Raw genomic sequence first — 17071 nt, forward strand, 5'->3', positions numbered from 1 at the left:
AAGATTGCTTGGACATGCGCAGTGCATCTCCAAGCAATCTTCACACTGTGCACTTCTGACAGCCTTCATGGCATAGGGATGGTGCTCCATTCCTGTGCCATGCAGGCGATCAGAAAAAAAAAAGTGAAAGTCCCAGAGTGGGACAAAGTAATAAAGTGTATAAACTGTGTGAAAGTGGGAAAAAAAAAAAAAAAAAATGTGCAAAAATATTATAAAAAAATAAAAAAAATAATACACCAAAAATAAAAATATAATGTACCCATCAATAAATATTATTATAAAAAAAATAAAAAAAAAACAATAAAAGTACACATATTTGGTATCGCCGCGTCCGGAACAACCTGACCTATAAAACTGTCCCACTAGTTAACCCCTTCAGTGAACACGGTAAAAAAAAAAAAAAAAAAAACAAGCAAAAAACAGTGCTTTATCACCATACCGCCAAACAAAAAGTGGAATAACACGCGATCAAAAAGACGCATATAAATAAAAATGATACCGCTGAAAACGTCATCTCGTCCCGCAAAAAACAAGCCACCATATAGCTCCATCAGCCGAAAAATAAAAAAGTTATAGCTCTCAGAATAAAGCGATACTAAAAAATATTTTTTTCTATAAAATAGCTTTTATTGTGTATAAGCGCCAAAACATAGAAAAATGATACAAATGTGGTACCGCTGTAAACGTACTGACCCGAAGAGTAAAGCTGCCTCATCAATTTTACCACACGCGGAACAGAATAAAAAAAAAAAAAAAAAACAATTCCTGAATTGTTGGTTTTTGTTTATTCTGCCTCCCAAAAATCGGAATAGAAAGCGATCAAAAAATGTCACGTGCCTGAAAATGGCACCAATAACAACGTCAAGTCATCCCGCAAAAAACGAGCCGTCACATGACTGTCTGCCAAAATCTGGAAAAATTATAGCTCTCAAAATATGGCGATGCAAAAACTAGATTTTACAAAAAATGCGTCTTTTAGTGTGTGACAGCTGTCAGTCATAAAAACCCCATATGATTCTGGCATTGCTGTAATCACACCGACCCGAAGAATAAAGTCGTCTAATCACTTATACCGCACAAGGAACGGCGTCAAAAATAAACTCTTGAGTTAGGATTGGGCTAGGGTTAGGGCTGGGTTTGGGGCTAGGGTTGTGCTGGGGCTAGGGTTGTGCTGGGGCTAGGGTTGTGCTGGGGCTAGGGTTGTGCTGGGGCTAGGGTTGTGCTAGGGTTAGGGCTGGGGTTGGGATTTTTTTCAAAAGTAAGAAAAAAAGATGACGATATGGCGACTAGTGTTGAGAGCAAGTGCTCGCTACTTGAGTTTGCATCGGGTGCTCTGGTATGCATTTAGTATCGTGGGTATTTGAGTGACATGCTCGAGTCTCTGCCCCATATGCTTCGCGGCCAAAAAACTTTACGGGGATTGCCTGCCATGCACGAGCGATCCCCGCATGTTTTTTTTTGGGTGTCTAATAACCGTGAAACATGCGGAGCAGGGACTCGAGCATGTCACTCGAGCACACGCTGTACATGGTGCATACCTGAGTACCCGATGCAAACTCAAGTAGCGAGCACTTGCGCTCAAGAATAATGAAAACTTATTCAATATGATGACCTAATGTAAACAAATAATGTGCCGTACCTCTGGGTTCAAAATGTTCACTATACACCTTAATAAAATCTTTGAGGGGTATAGTTTCCAAAATGGGGACACTTGTGGGGGAGCTCCACTGTTTAGGCACATCACGGGCTCTCCAAACGCGACATGGTGTCCGCTAACAAATTGAATGGAAAATCGGCTCAAATTGTTAGCGGACGCCATGTTGCGTTTGGAGAGCCCCTGTGTGTCCAAACATTGGAGCTCCCCCACAAGTGACCCCATTTTGGAAACTACACCCCCCAAGGCACCTATCTAGATGCATAGTGAGCACTTAGAACCCCCAGGTGCTTCACAAATTGATTCGTAAAAATGAAAAAGTGAAAATAAAACACTTTTTCATTTTTATGAATCAATTTGTGAAGCACCTGGGGTTCCAAGTGCTCACTATGAATCTAGATAGGTGCCTTGGGGGGTCTAGTTTCCAAAATGGGGTCACTTGTGGGGGAGCTCCAATGTTTGGGCACACAGGGACTCTCTAAATGCAACATGGTATCCGCTAACAAATTGAATGGAAAATCGGCTCAAATTGTTAGCGGACACCACATTGCGTTTGGAGAGCCCCTCTGTGCCCAAACTTTGGAGCTCCCCCACAAGTGACCCCATTTTGGAAACTAGACCCCCCAAGGCACCTTTCTAGATGCATAGTGAGCACTTGGAACCCCCAGGTGCTTCACAAATTGATTCGTAAAAATGAAAAAGTGAAAAAAAAAACACTTTTTCATTTTTATGAATCAATTTGTGAAGAACCTGGGGTTCCAAGTGCTCACTATGAATCTAGATAGGTGCCTTGGGGGGTCTAGTTTCCAAAATGGGGTCACTTGTGGGGGAGCTCCAATGTTTTGGCACACAGGGACTCTCCAAATGCAACATGATATCCGCTAACAAATTGTCGGCTCAAATTGTTAGCGGATATCATGTTGCATTTGGAGAGTCCCTGTGTGCCCAAACATTGGAGCTCCTCCACAAGTGACCCCATTTTGGAAACTAGACCCCCCAAGGCACCTATCTAGATGCATAGTGAGCACTTGGAACCCCTAGGTGCTTCATAAATTAATTCGTAAAAATGAAAAAGTGTTTTTTTTTTCACTTTTTCATTATTACGAATCAATTTGTGAAGCACCTGGGGGTTCCAAGTGCTCACTATGCATCTAGAAAGGTGCCTTGGGGGGTCTAGTTTCCAAAATGGGGTCACTTGTGGGGGAGCTCCAAAGTTTGGGCACAGAGGGGCTCTCCAAACGCAATGTGGCGTCCGCTAACAATTTGAGCCGATTTTCCATTCAATTTGTTAGCGGATACCATGTTGCATTTAGAGAGTCCCTGTGTGCCCAAACACTGGAGCTCCCCCACAAGTGACCCCATTTTGGAAACTAGACCCCCCAAGGCACCTATCTAGATGCATAGTGAGCATTTGGAACCCCTAGGTGCTTCACAAATTGATTCGTAAAAATGAAAAAGTGTTTTTTTTTTCACTTTTTCATTATTACGAATCAATTTGTGAAGCACCTGGGGGTTCCAAGTGCTCACTATGCATCTAGAAAGGTGCCTTGGGGGGTCTAGTTCCCAAAATGGGGTCACTTGTGGGGGAGCTCCAAAGTTTGGGCACAGAGAAGCTCTCCAAACGCAATGTGGTGTCCGCTAACAATTTGAGCCGATTTTCCATTCAATTTGTTAGCGGATACCATGTTGCATTTAGAGAGTCCCTGTGTGCCCAAACATTGGAGCTCTCCCACAAGTGACCCCATTTTGGAAACTAGACCCCCCAAGGCACCTATCTAGATGCATAGTGAGCAGTTGGAACCCCCAGGTGCTTCACAAATTGATTCATAAAAATGAAAAAGTGTTTTTTTTTTCACTTTTTCATTGTTACGAATCAATTTGTGAAGCACCTGGGGGTTCCAAGTGCTCACTATGCATCTAGATAGGTGCCTTGGGGGGTCTAGTTTCCAAAATGGGGTCACTTGTGGGGGAGCTCCAATGTTTGGGCACACAGCAGCTCTCCAAACGCAACATGGTGTCGCTAACAATTTGAGCCAATTTTGCGTTAAATTTGTTAGCGGACACCATGTTGCATTTAGAGAGCCGCTGTGTGCCCAAATATTGGAGCTCCCCCACAAGTGACCCCATTTTGGAAACTAGACCACCCAAGGCACCTATCTAGATGCATAGTGAGCACTTGGAACCCTCAGGTGCTTCACAAATTGATTCATACAAATGAAAAAGTGTTTTTTTTTTCACTTTTTCATTGTTACGAATCAATTTGTGAAGCACCTGGGGGTTCCAAGTGCTCACTATGCATCTAGATAGGTGCCTTGGGGGGTCTAGTTTCCAAAATGGGGTCACTTGTGGGGGAGCTCCAATGTTTGGGCACACAGGGACTCTCTAAATGCAACATGGTGTCCTCTAACAAATTTAACGGAAAATCGGCTCAAATTGTTAGCGACACCATGTTGCGTTTGGAGAGCCGCTGTGTGCCCAAACATTGGAGCTCCCCCACAAGTGACCCCATTTTGGAAACTAGACCCCCCAAGGCACCTATCTAGATGCATTGTGAGCACTTGGAACACTCAGGTGCTTCACAAATTGATTCATAAAAATGAAAAAGTGTTTTTTTTTTTCACTTTTTCATTGTTACGAATCAATTTGTGAAGCACCTGGGGGTTCCAAGTGCTCACTATGCATCTAGAAAGGTGCCTTGGGGGGTCTAGTTTCCAAAATGGGGTCACTTGTGGGGGAGCTCCAAAGTTTGGGCACACATGGGCTCTCCAAACACAACATGGCGTCCGCTAATTATTCAAGCAAATTTTACAATCAAAAAATCAAATAGCGCTCCTTCCCTTCCGAGCCCTGCCGTGCGCCCAAACAGTATTTTTTCCCCAAATATTGGGTATCTGCGTGCCCAGGGGAAATTGCACAACAAATTTTGGGGTCCATTTTTTCTTGTTACCCCTGTGAAAATAAAAAAAATTGGGTCTAAATTAACATTTTTGTGAAAAAAGTTAAATGTTCATTTTTTTCTTCCACATTCAAAAAATTCCTGTGAAGCACCTGAAGGGTTAATAAAGTTCTTGAATGTGGTTTTGAGCACCTTGAGGGGTGCAGTTTTTAGAATGGTGTCACTTTTGGGTATTTTCTGTCATAAAGACCCCTCAAAGTGACTTCAAATGTGATGTGGTCCCTAAAAAAATGGTTTTGTAAATTTTGTTGGAAAAATGAGAAATCGCTGGTCAACTTTTAACCCTTATAGCTCCCTAACAAAAAAAAATTTTGGTTCCAAAATTGTGCTGATGTAAAGTAGACATGTGGGAAATGTTATTTATTAACTCTTTTGTGTGACATATCGCTCTGATTTCAGGGCTTAAAAATTCAAATTTTGAAAATTGCAAAATTTTCAAAATTTTCGCCAAATTTCCGTTTTTTTCACAAATAAACGCAAGTGATATCGAAGAAATTTTTCCACAATCATGAAGTACAATATGTCACGAAAAAACAATCTCAGAATCAGGGGGATCCGTTGAAGCGTTCGAGAGTAATTACCTCATAAAGTGACAGTGGTCAGAATTGTAAAAATTGGCCCGGTCATTAACGTGCAAACCACCCGCGGGGCTTAAGGGGTTAAACACAGCACCTTCACCCCCTGCTGTTCCCACCCGCCTCAACACCGTTGGAAGGGAGGAGAACCAATTAAGGCGGGGGGTGGGGTGGAACGAGTAGCTGTCTACCCTTAGCAGGAGGGCTCCTGATTACATACCTCTCCTGCTGCTGCTGCTGCTGGCTGTCCAGCAGCAGACTGAAGGTGGCTGCTGCTGTGCACAGGTATATAAAGGCTCAGAGCCTATTATGACACGCGCAGCCAGCGTTCCATTGCCACATTCCATCTACTGCAGGCAGGATACCTGGCTGGCTGAATGTCGCTGAGAAGCTCACAGAGACCGCCATAAGCAACAGTTTAACAGAATGCCACAGACTAATCAACCAAACTTTTTGGGTTGGGTTCTCTTTTATAGTCTGCAGGCATTAAATGAAAGAAGTCAGTGTTCCAGCAGAAGGAGACAACGTTTCAGAAAAGGCATTGTAGCAAACCAAAAAAGAAATTTTAAGCGCAGCAGAGTAACCAGCGCACATACCTGTTAGCTCAGGTGAGTTTAAAAGGCTGCTGTTGATAACAAGGGCATTTGCTAAATAGATGGTGTGTGTGCAACAATATACTGAAAGGTCAATTATATTGTGCAGCTTATCTCACCACCTGTAGTTATTTAGGTGAAAGCTCCAAAATGCTTGCCTAATATGTCTGTTTATCCAAAAGGAAGTAAAAAGGGAGAGCTAGAAAGATAGCATTGCATCACATTACATGGCAATGCAATGCACAGTTGCTGAAGTTGAACCAAAATGAGCTTGTAATCTGGCTTCTGCAACTTTGAACATGAGAAATCCAATGAGGAGAAGAAAAGCAAAGCCAAAGAGTCCATCCCCAAATCCGACAAACAAGCAAAATGAACAAAAAACATTGAATTCAATTCTTTCTGATTTTAGAAACTGCATTAAAGAAGGGGTGCACCGGTCCTGGAGATACTGCAATACCAGGTCAATGCGTGGAGTGGACAGAGCAAGCTCTTTTTCCATCTCCCTGTTCTAAAAATCCATTTAATATATGGTCCCCAGATAGGGGACGTATCAGATATTAAACTGATAAGAACAGATACTACACTTGATCTTAGCCAAAAGGCCGAGAAGCGATAACCAGAATTGGTTTCAAACTACGGAGCCACCCAAGGATCCTGAAAAGTCCATTTGTGGAGATGAGCTCCTGGACTCCCGTTAAGAAGACATGTTGTCAACCTCTAGATCCCTTACATGCCTGCACTTTTCGGCTTGCTGCTGCTGCAATCCACGCGTTTTAGATCTGCATAACTCCACCTCTTTAAACACAGCACCTTCACCCCCTGCTGTTCCCACCCGCCTCAACACCGTTGGAAGGGAGGAGAACCAATTAAGGCGGGGGGTGGGGTGGAACGAGCAGCTGTCTACCCTTAGCAGGAGGGCTCCTGATTACATACCTCTCCTGCTGCTGCTGCTGGCTGTCCAGCAGCAGACTGAAGGTGGCTGCTGCTGTGCACAGGTATATAAAGGCTCAGAGCCTATTATGACACGCGCAGCCAGCGTTCCATTGCCACATTCCATCTACTGCAGGCAGGATACCTGGCTGGCTGAATGTCGCTGAGAAGCTCACAGAGACCGCCATAAGCAACAGTTTAACAGAATGCCACAGACTAATCAACCAAACTTTTTGGGTTGGGTTCTCTTTTATAGTCTGCAGGCATTAAATGAAAGAAGTCAGTGTTCCAGCAGAAGGAGACAACGTTTCAGAAAAGGCATTGTAGCAAACCAAAAAAGAAATTTTAAGCGCAGCAGAGTAACCAGCGCACATACCTGTTAGCTCAGGTGAGTTTAAAAGGCTGCTGTTGATAACAAGGGCATTTGCTAAATAGATGGTGTGTGTGCAACAATATACTGAAAGGTCAATTATATTGTGCAGCTTATCTCACCACCTGTAGTTATTTAGGTGAAAGCTCCAAAATGCTTGCCTAATATGTCTGTTTATCCAAAAGGAAGTAAAAAGGGAGAGCTAGAAAGATAGCATTGCATCACATTACATGGCAATGCAATGCACAGTTGCTGAAGTTGAACCAAAATGAGCTTGTAATCTGGCTTCTGCAACTTTGAACATGAAAAATCCAATGAGGAGAAGAAAAGCAAAGCCAAAGAGTCCATCCCCAAATCCGACAAACAAGCAAAATGAACAAAAAACATTGAATTCAATTCTTTCTGATTTTAGAAACTGCATTAAAGAAGGGGTGCACCGGTCCTGGAGATACTGCAATACCAGGTCAATGCGTGGAGTGGACAGAGCAAGCTCTTTTTCCATCTCCCTGTTCTAAAAATCCATTTAATATATGGTCCCCAGATAGGGGACGTATCAGATATTAAACTGATAAGAACAGATACTACACTTGATCTTAGCCAAAAGGCCGAGAAGCGATAACCAGAATTGGTTTCAAACTACGGAGCCACCCAAGGATCCTGAAAAGTCCATTTGTGGAGATGAGCTCCTGGACTCCCGTTAAGAAGACATGTTGTCAACCTCTAGATCCCTTACATGCCTGCACTTTTCGGCTTGCTGCTGCTGCAATCCACGCGTTTTAGATCTGCATAACTCCACCTCTTTAAACACAGCACCTTCACCCCCTGCTGTTCCCACCCGCCTCAACACCGTTGGAAGGGAGGAGAACCAATTAAGGCGGGGGGTGGGGTGGAACGAGCAGCTGTCTACCCTTAGCAGGAGGGCTCCTGATTACATACCTCTCCTGCTGCTGCTGCTGCTGGCTGTCCAGCAGCAGACTAAAGGTGGCTGCTGCTGTGCACAGGTATATAAAGGCTCAGAGCCTATTATGACACGCGCAGCCAGCGTTCCATTGCCACATTCCATCTACTGCAGGCAGGATACCTGGCTGGCTGAATGTCGCTGAGAAGCTCACAGAGACCGCCATAAGCAACAGTTTAACAGAATGCCACAGACTAATCAACCAAACTTTTTGGGTTGGGTTCTCTTTTATAGTCTGCAGGCATTAAATGAAAGAAGTCAGTGTTCCAGCAGAAGGAGACAACATTTCAGAAAAGGCATTGTAGCAAACCAAAAAAGAAATTTTAAGCGCAGCAGAGTAACCAGCGCACATACCTGTTAGCTCAGGTGAGTTTAAAAGGCTGCTGTTGATAACAAGGGCATTTGCTAAATAGATGGTGTGTGTGCAACAATATACTGAAAGGTCAATTATATTGTGCAGCTTATCTCACCACCTGTAGTTATTTAGGTGAAAGCTCCAAAATGCTTGCCTAATATGTCTGTTTATCCAAAAGGAAGTAAAAAGGGAGAGCTAGAAAGATAGCATTGCATCACATTACATGGCAATGCAATGCACAGTTGCTGAAGTTGAACCAAAATGAGCTTGTAATCTGGCTTCTGCAACTTTGAACATGAAAAATCCAATGAGGAGAAGAAAAGCAAAGCCAAAGAGTCCATCCCCAAATCCGACAAACAAGCAAAATGAACAAAAAACATTGAATTCAATTCTTTCTGATTTTAGAAACTGCATTAAAGAAGGGGTGCACCGGTCCTGGAGATACTGCAATACCAGGTCAATGCGTGGAGTGGACAGAGCAAGCTCTTTTTCCATCTCCCTGTTCTAAAAATCCATTTAATATATGGTCCCCAGATAGGGGACGTATCAGATATTAAACTGATAAGAACAGATACTACACTTGATCTTAGCCAAAAGGCCGAGAAGCGATAACCAGAATTGGTTTCAAACTACGGAGCCACCCAAGGATCCTGAAAAGTCCATTTGTGGAGATGAGCTCCTGGACTCCCGTTAAGAAGACATGTTGTCAACCTCTAGATCCCTTACATGCCTGCACTTTTCGGCTTGCTGCTGCTGCAATCCACGCGTTTTAGATCTGCATAACTCCACCTCTTTAAACACAGCACCTTCACCCCCTGCTGTTCCCACCCGCCTCAACACCGTTGGAAGGGAGGAGAACCAATTAAGGCGGGGGGTGGGGTGGAACGAGCAGCTGTCTACCCTTAGCAGGAGGGCTCCTGATTACATACCTCTCCTGCTGCTGCTGCTGCTGGCTGTCCAGCAGCAGACTGAAGGTGGCTGCTGCTGTGCACAGGTATATAAAGGCTCAGAGCCTATTATGACACGCGCAGCCAGCGTTCCATTGCCACATTCCATCTACTGCAGGCAGGATACCTGGCTGGCTGAATGTCGCTGAGAAGCTCACAGAGACCGCCATAAGCAACAGTTTAACAGAATGCCACAGACTAATCAACCAAACTTTTTGGGTTGGGTTCTCTTTTATAGTCTGCAGGCATTAAATGAAAGAAGTCAGTGTTCCAGCAGAAGGAGACAACGTTTCAGAAAAGGCATTGTAGCAAACCAAAAAAGAAATTTTAAGCGCAGCAGAGTAACCAGCGCACATACCTGTTAGCTCAGGTGAGTTTAAAAGGCTGCTGTTGATAACAAGGGCATTTGCTAAATAGATGGTGTGTGTGCAACAATATACTGAAAGGTCAATTATATTGTGCAGCTTATCTCACCACCTGTAGTTATTTAGGTGAAAGCTCCAAAATGCTTGCCTAATATGTCTGTTTATCCAAAAGGAAGTAAAAAGGGAGAGCTAGAAAGATAGCATTGCATCACATTACATGGCAATGCAATGCACAGTTGCTGAAGTTGAACCAAAATGAGCTTGTAATCTGGCTTCTGCAACTTTGAACATGAAAAATCCAATGAGGAGAAGAAAAGCAAAGCCAAAGAGTCCATCCCCAAATCCGACAAACAAGCAAAATGAACAAAAAACATTGAATTCAATTCTTTCTGATTTTTGAAACTGCATTAAAGAAGGGGTGCACCGGTCCTGGAGATACTGCAATACCAGGTCAATGCGTGGAGTGGACAGAGCAAGCTCTTTTTCCATCTCCCTGTTCTAAAAATCCATTTAATATATGGTCCCCAGATAGGGGACGTATCAGATATTAATCTGATAAGAACAGATACTACACTTGATCTTAGCCAAAAGGCCGAGAAGCGATAACAGAATTGGTTTCAAACTACGGAGCCACCCAAGGATCCTGAAAAGTCCATTTGTGGAGATGAGCTCCTGGACTCCCGTTAAGAAGACATGTTGTCAACCTCTAGATCCCTTACATGCCTGCACTTTTCGGCTTGCTGCTGCTGCAATCCACGCGTTTTAGATCTGCATAACTCCACCTCTTTAAACACAGCACCTTCACCCCCTGCTGTTCCCACCCGCCTCAACACCGTTGGAAGGGAGGAGAACCAATTAAGGTGGGGGGTGGGGTGGAACGAGCAGCTGTCTACCCTTAGCAGGAGGGCTCCTGATTACATACCTCTCCTGCTGCTGCTGCTGCTGGCTGTCCAGCAGCAGACTGAAGGTGGCTGCTGCTGTGCACAGGTATATAAAGGCTCAGAGCCTATTATGACACGCGCAGCCAGCGTTCCATTGCCACATTCCATCTACTGCAGGCAGGATACCTGGCTGGCTGAATGTCGCTGAGAAGCTCACAGAGACCGCCATAAGCAACAGTTTAACAGAATGCCACAGACTAATCAACCAAACTTTTTGGGTTGGGTTCTCTTTTATAGTCTGCAGGCATTAAATGAAAGAAGTCAGTGTTCCAGCAGAAGGAGACAACGTTTCAGAAAAGGCATTGTAGCAAACCAAAAAAGAAATTTTAAGCGCAGCAGAGTAACCAGCGCACATACCTGTTAGCTCAGGTGAGTTTAAAAGGCTGCTGTTGATAACAAGGGCATTTGCTAAATAGATGGTGTGTGTGCAACAATATACTGAAAGGTCAATTATATTGTGCAGCTTATCTCACCACCTGTAGTTATTTAGGTGAAAGCTCCAAAATGCTTGCCTAATATGTCTGTTTATCCAAAAGGAAGTAAAAAGGGAGAGCTAGAAAGATAGCATTGCATCACATTACATGGCAATGCAATGCACAGTTGCTGAAGTTGAACCAAAATGAGCTTGTAATCTGGCTTCTGCAACTTTGAACATGAAAAATCCAATGAGGAGAAGAAAAGCAAAGCCAAAGAGTCCATCCCCAAATCCGACAAACAAGCAAAATGAACAAAAAACATTGAATTCAATTCTTTCTGATTTTAGAAACTGCATTAAAGAAGGGGTGCACCGGTCCTGGAGATACTGCAATACCAGGTCAATGCGTGGAGTGGACAGAGCAAGCTCTTTTTCCATCTCCCTGTTCTAAAAATCCATTTAATATATGGTCCCCAGATAGGGGACGTATCAGATATTAAACTGATAAGAACAGATACTACACTTGATCTTAGCCAAAAGGCCGAGAAGCGATAACCAGAATTAGTTTCAAACTACGGAGCCACCCAAGGATCCTGAAAAGTCCATTTGTGGAGATGAGCTCCTGGACTCCCGTTAAGAAGACATGTTGTCAACCTCTAGATCCCTTACATGCCTGCACTTTTCGGCTTGCTGCTGCTGCAATCCACGCGTTTTAGATCTGCATAACTCCACCTCTTTAAACACAGCACCTTCACCCCCTGCTGTTCCCACCCGCCTCAACACCGTTGGAAGGGAGGAGAACCAATTAAGGCGGGGGGTGGGGTGGAACGAGCAGCTGTCTACCCTTAGCAGGAGGGCTCCTGATTACATACCTCTCCTGCTGCTGCTGCTGCTGGCTGTCCAGCAGCAGACTGAAGGTGGCTTCTGCTGTGCACAGGTATATAAAGGCTCAGAGCCTATTATGACACGCGCAGCCAGCGTTCCATTGCCACATTCCATCTACTGCAGGCAGGATACCTGGCTGGCTGAATGTCGCTGAGAAGCTCACAGAGACCGCCATAAGCAACAGTTTAACAGAATGCCACAGACTAATCAACCAAACTTTTTGGGTTGGGTTCTCTTTTATAGTCTGCAGGCATTAAATGAAAGAAGTCAGTGTTCCAGCAGAAGGAGACAACGTTTCAGAAAAGGCATTGTAGCAAACCAAAAAAGAAATTTTAAGCGCAGCAGAGTAACCAGCGCACATACCTGTTAGCTCAGGTGAGTTTAAAAGGCTGCTGTTGATAACAAGGGCATTTGCTAAATAGATGGTGTGTGTGCAACAATATACTGAAAGGTCAATTATATTGTGCAGCTTATCTCACCACCTGTAGTTATTTAGGTGAAAGCTCCAAAATGCTTGCCTAATATGTCTGTTTATCCAAAAGGAAGTAAAAAGGGAGAGCTAGAAAGATAGCATTGCATCACATTACATGGCAATGCAATGCACAGTTGCTGAAGTTGAACCAAAATGAGCTTGTAATCTGGCTTCTGCAACTTTGAACATGAAAAATCCAATGAGGAGAAGAAAAGCAAAGCCAAAGAGTCCATCCCCAAATCCGACAAACAAGCAAAATGAACAAAAAACATTGAATTCAATTCTTTCTGATTTTTGAAACTGCATTAAAGAAGGGGTGCACCGGTCCTGGAGATACTGCAATACCAGGTCAATGCGTGGAGTGGACAGAGCAAGCTCTTTTTCCATCTCCCTGTTCTAAAAATCCATTTAATATATGGTCCCCAGATAGGGGACGTATCAGATATTAAACTGATAAGAACAGATACTACACTTGATCTTAGCCAAAAGGCCGAGAAGCGATAACAGAATTGGTTTCAAACTACGGAGCCACCCAAGGATCCTGAAAAGTCCATTTGTGGAGATGAGCTCCTGGACTCCCGTTAAGAAGACATGTTGTCAACCTCTAGATCCCTTACATGCCTGCACTTTTCGGCTTGCTGCTGCTGCAATCCACGCGTTTTAGATCTGCATAACTCCACCTCTTTAAACACAGCACCTTCACCCCCTGCTGTTCCCACCCGCCTCAACACCGTTGGAAGGGAGGAGAACCAATTAAGGCGGGGGGTGGGGTGGAACGAGCAGCTGTCTACCCTTAGCAGGAGGGCTCCTGATTACATACCTCTCCTGCTGCTGCTGCTGCTGGCTGTCCAGCAGCAGACTGAAGGTGGCTGCTGCTGTGCACAGGTATATAAAGGCTCAGAGCCTATTATGACACGCGCAGCCAGCGTTCCATTGCCACATTCCATCTACTGCAGGCAGGATACCTGGCTGGCTGAATGTCGCTGAGAAGCTCACAGAGACCGCCATAAGCAACAGTTTAACAGAATGCCACAGACTAATCAACCAAACTTTTTGGGTTGGGTTCTCTTTTATAGTCTGCAGGCATTAAATGAAAGAAGTCAGTGTTCCAGCAGAAGGAGACAACGTTTCAGAAAAGGCATTGTAGCAAACCAAAAAAGAAATTTTAAGCGCAGCAGAGTAACCAGCGCACATACCTGTTAGCTCAGGTGAGTTTAAAAGGCTGCTGTTGATAACAAGGGCATTTGCTAAATAGATGGTGTGTGTGCAACAATATACTGAAAGGTCAATTATATTGTGCAGCTTATCTCACCACCTGTAGTTATTTAGGTGAAAGCTCCAAAATGCTTGCCTAATATGTCTGTTTATCCAAAAGGAAGTAAAAAGGGAGAGCTAGAAAGATAGCATTGCATCACATTACATGGCAATGCAATGCACAGTTGCTGAAGTTGAACCAAAATGAGCTTGTAATCTGGCTTCTGCAACTTTGAACATGAAAAATCCAATGAGGAGAAGAAAAGCAAAGCCAAAGAGTCCATCCCCAAATCCGACAAACAAGCAAAATGAACAAAAAACATTGAATTCAATTCTTTCTGATTTTAGAAACTGCATTAAAGAAGGGGTGCACCGGTCCTGGAGATACTGCAATACCAGGTCAATGCGTGGAGTGGACAGAGCAAGCTCTTTTTCCATCTCCCTGTTCTAAAAATCCATTTAATATATGGTCCCCAGATAGGGGACGTATCAGATATTAAACTGATAAGAACAGATACTACACTTGATCTTAGCCAAAAGGCCGAGAAGCGATAACCAGAATTGGTTTCAAACTACGGAGCCACCCAAGGATCCTGAAAAGTCCATTTGTGGAGATGAGCTCCTGGACTCCCGTTAAGAAGACATGTTGTCAACCTCTAGATCCCTTACATGCCTGCACTTTTCGGCTTGCTGCTGCTGCAATCCACGCGTTTTAGATCTGCATAACTCCACCTCTTTAAACACAGCACCTTCACCCCCTGCTGTTCCCACCCGCCTCAACACCGTTGGAAGGGAGGAGAACCAATTAAGGCGGGGGGTGGGGTGGAACGAGCAGCTGTCTACCCTTAGCAGGAGGGCTCCTGATTACATACCTCTCCTGCTGCTGCTGCTGCTGGCTGTCCAGCAGCAGACTGAAGGTGGCTGCTGCTGTGCACAGGTATATAAAGGCTCAGAGCCTATTATGACACGCGCAGCCAGCGTTCCATTGCCACATTCCATCTACTGCAGGCAGGATACCTGGCTTGCTGAATGTCGCTGAGAAGCTCACAGAGACCGCCATAAGCAACAGTTTAACAGAATGCCACAGACTAATCAACCAAACTTTTTGGGTTGGGTTCTCTTTTATAGTCTGCAGGCATTAAATGAAAGAAGTCAGTGTTCCAGCAGAAGGAGACAACGTTTCAGAAAAGGCATTGTAGCAAACCAAAAAAGAAATTTTAAGCGCAGCAGAGTAACCAGCGCACATACCTGTTAGCTCAGGTGAGTTTAAAAGGCTGCTGTTGATAACAAGGGCATTTGCTAAATAGATGGTGTGTGTGCAACAATATACTGAAAGGTCAATTATATTGTGCAGCTTATCTCACCACCTGTAGTTATTTAGGTGAAAGCTCCAAAATGCTTGAATAATATGTCTGTTTATCCAAAAGGAAGTAAAAATGGAGAGCTAGAAAGATAGCATTGCATCACATTACATGGCAATGCAATGCACAGTTGCTGAAGTTGAACCAAAATGAGCTTGTAATCTGGCTTCTGCAACTTTGAACATGAAAAATCCAATGAGGAGAAGAAAAGCAAAGCCAAAGAGTCCATCCCCAAATCCGACAAACAAGCAAAATGAACAAAAAACATTGAATTCAATTCTTTCTGATTTTAGAAACTGCATTAAAGAAGGGGTGCACCGGTCCTGGAGATACTGCAATACCAGGTCAATGCGTGGAGTGGACAGAGCAAGCTCTTTTTCCATCTCCCTGTTCTAAAAATCCATTTAATATATGGTCCCCAGATAGGGGACGTATCAGATATTAAACTGATAAGAACAGATACTACACTTGATCTTAGCCAAAAGGCCGAGAAGCGATAACCAGAATTGGTTTCAAACTACGGAGCCACCCAAGGATCCTGAAAAGTCCATTTGTGGAGATGAGCTCCTGGACTCCCGTTAAGAAGACATGTTGTCAACCTCTAGATCCCTTACATGCCTGCACTTTTCGGCTTGCTGCTGCTGCAATCCACGCGTTTTAGATCTGCATAACTCCACCTCTTTAAACACAGCACCTTCACCCCCTGCTGTTCCCACCCGCCTCAACACCGTTGGAAGGGAGGAGAACCAATTAAGGCGGGGGGTGGGGTGGAACGAGCAGCTGTCTACCCTTAGCAGGAGGGCTCCTGATTACATACCTCTCCTGCTGCTGCTGCTGCTGGCTGTCCAGCAGCAGACTGAAGGTGGCTGCTGCTGTGCACAGGTATATAAAGGCTCAGAGCCTATTATGACACGCGCAGCCAGCGTTCCATTGCCACATTCCATCTACTGCAGGCAGGATACCTGGCTGGCTGAATGTCGCTGAGAAGCTCACAGAGACCGCCATAAGCAACAGTTTAACAGAATGCCACAGACTAATCAACCAAACTTTTTGGGTTGGGTTCTCTTTTATAGTCTGCAGGCATTAAATGAAAGAAGTCAGTGTTCCAGCAGAAGGAGACAACGTTTCAGAAAAGGCATTGTAGCAAACCAAAAAAGAAATTTTAAGCGCAGCAGAGTAACCAGCGCACATACCTGTTAGCTCAGGTGAGTTTAAAAGGCTGCTGTTGATAACAAGGGCATTTGCTAAATAGATGGTGTGTGTGCAACAATATACTGAAAGGTCAATTATATTGTGCAGCTTATCTCACCACCTGTAGTTATTTAGGTGAAAGCTCCAAAATGCTTGTCTAATATGTCTGTTTATCCAAAAGGAAGTAAAAAGGGAGAGCTAGAAAGATAGCATTGCATCACATTACATGGCAATGCAATGCACAGTTGCTGAAGTTGAACCAAAATGAGCTTGTAATCTGCCTTCTGCAACTTTGAACATGAAAAATCCAATGAGGAGAAGAAAAGCAAAGCCAAAGAGTCCATCCCCAAATCCGACAAACAAGCAAAATGAACAAAAAACATTGAATTCAATTCTTTCTGATTTTAGAAACTGCATTAAAGAAGGGGTGCACCGGTCCTGGAGATACTGCAATACCAGGTCAATGCATGGAGTGGACAGAGCAAGCTCTTTTTCCATCTCCCTGTTCTAAAAATCCATTTAATATATGGTCCCCAGATAGGGGACGTATCAGATATTAAACTGATAAGAACAGATACTACACTTGATCTTAGCCAAAAGGCCGAGAAGCGATAACCAGAATTGGTTTCAAACTACGGAGCCACCCAAGGATCCTGAAAAGTCCATTTGTGGAGATGAGCTCCTGGACTCCCGTTAAGAAGACATGTTGTCAACCTCTAGATCCCTTACATGCCTGCACTTTTCGGCTTGCTGCTGCTGCAATCCACGCGTTTTAGATCTGCATAACTCCACCTCTTTAAACACAGCACCTTCACCCCCTGCTGTTCCCACCCGCCTCAACACCGTTGG

At 44.1% G+C, this 17071-nt stretch overlaps 9 non-coding genes across 9 annotated transcripts; all 9 read right to left on the reverse strand.

Annotated features, from left to right (window-relative positions):
- Positions 1 to 6201: 6201 nt before the first annotated feature.
- LOC141229216 (U2 spliceosomal RNA) lies at positions 6202 to 6392 on the reverse strand. The gene has a single exon (XR_012295946.1). It is a non-coding gene; the product is annotated as a U2 spliceosomal RNA (small nuclear RNA).
- Positions 6393 to 7504: 1112 nt separating this feature from the next.
- LOC141229217 (U2 spliceosomal RNA) lies at positions 7505 to 7695 on the reverse strand. Its single transcript, XR_012295947.1, has one exon. It is a non-coding gene; the product is annotated as a U2 spliceosomal RNA (small nuclear RNA).
- A 1115-nt stretch (positions 7696 to 8810) lies between these two features.
- LOC141229049 (U2 spliceosomal RNA) lies at positions 8811 to 9001 on the reverse strand. Its single transcript, XR_012295803.1, has one exon. It is a non-coding gene; the product is annotated as a U2 spliceosomal RNA (small nuclear RNA).
- Positions 9002 to 10116: 1115 nt separating this feature from the next.
- LOC141229103 (U2 spliceosomal RNA) lies at positions 10117 to 10307 on the reverse strand. Its single transcript, XR_012295856.1, has one exon. It is a non-coding gene; the product is annotated as a U2 spliceosomal RNA (small nuclear RNA).
- A 1114-nt stretch (positions 10308 to 11421) lies between these two features.
- On the reverse strand, positions 11422 to 11612 carry LOC141229050 (U2 spliceosomal RNA). Its single transcript, XR_012295804.1, has one exon. It is a non-coding gene; the product is annotated as a U2 spliceosomal RNA (small nuclear RNA).
- Positions 11613 to 12727: 1115 nt separating this feature from the next.
- LOC141229051 (U2 spliceosomal RNA) lies at positions 12728 to 12918 on the reverse strand. The gene has a single exon (XR_012295805.1). It is a non-coding gene; the product is annotated as a U2 spliceosomal RNA (small nuclear RNA).
- Positions 12919 to 14032: 1114 nt separating this feature from the next.
- On the reverse strand, positions 14033 to 14223 carry LOC141229052 (U2 spliceosomal RNA). The gene has a single exon (XR_012295806.1). It is a non-coding gene; the product is annotated as a U2 spliceosomal RNA (small nuclear RNA).
- A 1115-nt stretch (positions 14224 to 15338) lies between these two features.
- On the reverse strand, positions 15339 to 15529 carry LOC141229053 (U2 spliceosomal RNA). The gene has a single exon (XR_012295807.1). It is a non-coding gene; the product is annotated as a U2 spliceosomal RNA (small nuclear RNA).
- A 1115-nt stretch (positions 15530 to 16644) lies between these two features.
- Positions 16645 to 16835, reverse strand: LOC141229090 (U2 spliceosomal RNA). Its single transcript, XR_012295843.1, has one exon. It is a non-coding gene; the product is annotated as a U2 spliceosomal RNA (small nuclear RNA).
- Positions 16836 to 17071: the final 236 nt, after the last annotated feature.

The sequence above is a fragment of the Phyllobates terribilis genome, unplaced genomic scaffold (genome assembly GCF_046119375.1).
Source record: "Phyllobates terribilis strain yellow unplaced genomic scaffold, ASM4611937v1 Scaffold_455__1_contigs__length_1453912, whole genome shotgun sequence".
Lineage (NCBI taxonomy): Eukaryota > Metazoa > Chordata > Amphibia > Anura > Dendrobatidae > Phyllobates > Phyllobates terribilis.